This window comes from Pecten maximus, unplaced genomic scaffold (genome assembly GCF_902652985.1).
Source record: "Pecten maximus unplaced genomic scaffold, xPecMax1.1, whole genome shotgun sequence".
In the NCBI taxonomy this organism is placed as follows: Eukaryota; Metazoa; Mollusca; class Bivalvia; order Pectinida; family Pectinidae; genus Pecten; species Pecten maximus.
The window spans coordinates 29,061-32,878 of record NW_022979228.1 but is presented as its reverse complement, the minus strand read 5'-3'; positions in this window follow the sequence as shown (position 1 = coordinate 32,878).

Genomic DNA, 3,818 nt, shown 5'->3' with positions numbered 1-3,818 from the left:
ATATTCAGTCGTTAATTGTTATCTGTAGTTTGATAACTTCTGATATTTTGTGATTGATACTCTATATAATATTGCTGTGGAACTTGTGTTATTTTTCAAACAAATTCATTTTAATAATTTGTTAATTTGGAATTTTCATCAAGTCATAATCAAGACTTGAAATTCTCACTACACCATACTTCAAACACAGAGTAATCGATGAATTGATAAACTGAAAATTTAAGTCAAGCAAATGAGTTAATATTTACCTTAAATATTTTTTCAATATACAACAAATGTTCAGATGACTATTTGCTGTTACAAGATTTCAGTTACAATTCTAAAATTGAATTAGTATGTAAATTAATATATGTTAGCCTGTCAATATCCACAAAGCGAGTGTAGTCTACTGTACTCAAAGTCATGCCAGTAGATAGCGGTACATATACTTTCTGCTTACATCTAGTGCTTACTTGTGTGAACTATTAATCAATAACAAAATGGTTCATATATTTCTATATATGACTTCACAAATTATGTGGTGTCTGAAGATCTGAATGAAGTGAATAAACGATGTATTAAATTATTTTTATGAAATATTCAAGTCACAGATCATTCTCTTTTTTAAAATATTGATTTCAGGTCCATTTTGGTAATTCAAATATGACGGCAATCAGGCCTCGAATGGCGAATGATTACAAACATTTTAAATACGTCTCGGTAAAATAAACCCCTAATATTTTACATATGATTAATTTTGACATTGGAGAACATATAATTGTGTCCATTCTCTAATATAAGCACTGGTAGAAAGTACAGAAAAGAGCTTGATAAATATATAATCAAAATTACTAATTACCCCGGTAAATATAACATTTTACTTAAACCTCCCATGACTGATGGTGAACTTAAACTTGCAAATCTCCTGTGTCATTCCAATTTTGATATGTGTAAATATATACACGAACGGTATATATATAGATAAAGATATGGAATTATTCACAAATTTGCATACAGTTATGGAATCTTATAACACCCCAAAAACTGTTCTCTCCACATAAAGGATGTGATTTGTGCAGTTACATTGCTGAACTGTGTGGTTGACTATGATTGGATGGTCAACATTGGAAAGGGACAATAAATAGGGAATGTGTCATCCCATCGAATGGACTGTAACCTTTATCAGTTTGAAGTTGAAAATGAAGCTTGAAGTTTTCTTTTCCTGTTTGCTGAATTATTTGATGAAGATAGTCTTTATATGGTTGTTATTCTTTATCACATTGTGTACAATGCTGTAATTATACCAGAAGTATATCTTCTCATATAAAGATTTATTAACATCAAATGATTCCTGAACAAAAGGAGTCGAAGTTTTTTGTTTTGAAGTACCATACATGCTTGAGTACAGTTTCAATAGGATACATTCCTAATCCGGGCCTTGATTAGCAGCTCTGGTTTTGGTTTTCAGTAGTTCTTTATGTGTGTTTCATCATATTAAGTTGAAATATGCTAAACTAACGATGGAACTAGCCTAAATTTAGTGCATATTAGAAGTTGGCATCAATAAGGTCACAGAGTCCTGGCTGTATTATAACTGATGATGGCTTCCCGAAAGAAAGAAGACATATTTTATTTTCATCCATCCAAGATAGATCAATAAACTTCCAATTTTAATCAGGACCTTACAGAAATATGCATGTGTCCAATCATATCAGAACAGCTGCAAACATTTCAAATAATTGGCAATTAATTCCTAAACCAATATCAGTAAATTTATCGACTTTAAAGGTAGAAGATTACTGATTTTGCATTAAACAATAATGTTCGTTTACAGTACTTCCAGTACTTTGATTTAAATATTACCATCAACCTAGGACCTGCCTTGTGTGGAAAGTACAAAACAAGCTTATTATAATAAGTATACTTATTTTCTTAAAAAAATCATGTAGATACACACATTATTTCAAGCAGTACTCCGGGAGAAATCAAGTGCATGTACATTCATATAATCATTCACATTAATACATGTTTTTTTTATTAGATGTTTAGATGACACTGATTAATTACAATGCACAGTACTTGATATGAAGTTACAATGCATGTAACTACATATCAACAATATAATATGTAATACTAACTCTACCATTTAAAAATAAATAAAAGATTAACTAGATTAAATGTACATGTGTATCTTAGTAATTCTACCTGAGTATTCATATCAGTATGGGAAGCATACATGTATATACCACTTAGAAATAGAAATATTACTATATTGAGTTGCATTAGATAGAAATAAATATGGGATCTTGATTTACTTCCCATATATATATACATGTACATGAGTGTGAATACATGCTAATCATTTCTTGTAAAGACTATGCTAAGTAATTAGTATAATCAGGATAATAACCATACATATACACTGTACGCATTATGCTAGCAATGCAGAACCCATTAGAATTACAATGTAGTGGGTTTCATGTGATCAGACTTAACACACATGGGCTATATATAGTGGACAAACAAAATATACAGACAAGGAACACAGTTTATTTATTAGGTTCAATAGGTTGGGTTCTCAGTTTGGCACGTGCACCGGTATCAGGTGTACCAGGAATCCAATTCTTGACTGTACGTATTCCAGGGGTTTTGGGAGGGGGGTCAGGATATGCCGATAGCTCGTCAAGACGGATAACCTGAGATTTCTCGCCACTCGAATTGCAGATAACAATACGTCCGTCATTTGTCCATGTACCAGAGATGAGATTTTGGGACTTAAGAAATCTCGCCTTAGCATAAACTTGACTCCTGGCTTTTGTGAGCGCCTCGTTTATATATAACGAAGAAGTCGGAGTAGGTCGAGTTGGGGTAGGCTGGTCCGAGTTGGTAGTAGATTCATGTTTGTTTTTGAAGAGAATGAACCTGGCATCATAAACTGCTGCTCGTGTTCTATATGACAGAAATCTAACAATAATGTCCCTAGGATAATTCCTTACTTTGGGCCCAACTCGATGCGAACGACTAATGTCCTTTTGGGTGACCATGAGTCCCCCCAAGTACTTGTTACACGCATTGATAATGAGTTGGTCAGTGTCCTCGTCTTGGGACTCCGGGATACCTCTGAATTTCAAACAATTCCTTCTAGAGTATTGTTCGAGATCGTCTATTTTATTTTCAAGAGATTCAATTTTATGATACATTGCAGGGATTCCCAAAGCACCCACTAGCGCGTCTTTAAACATGGCGTTGTCCATTAGTTGGGTCACTACTTGTTTGACTAATGCCGGGTCACGAAGTTCACTGATAGCTTGGACGCCTTTCCTAACTTTACCAGAAAGTTCAGTAGACATATTGAATGGTTGCAAATTCGTAGAATGAGGTACAATGATAAATAGTAGAGACAGGATGTTTGAGGTGGTCTGTTAGGAGCATACAATGTAAACAAAGGAATCCGCGGGAAGATTGACCATTGTCCACTTCACTTCAGAAATAACTCTGTACGTTGTAAATACACAAAGGATGAACGGGTTGCATACTATGGTAAAATAAAGTTACTTAACTGGCATCATTGGGTGATGTTAGCAACCCCACAAGGTCGTTAATCCATGAAGAAATAGCTTTTTATCCTCTGACGCTAATCAACGTCCATGTTAGTTGACCACCGGAATATCATCCCATATTATATCATATCATCCCATATTATATCATATCATCCCGTATTATATCATATCATCCTGTATTAGATCATATCATCCCATATTAGATCATATCATCCCATATTAGATCATATCATCCCATATTAGATCATATCATCCCATATTAGATCATATCATCCCGTA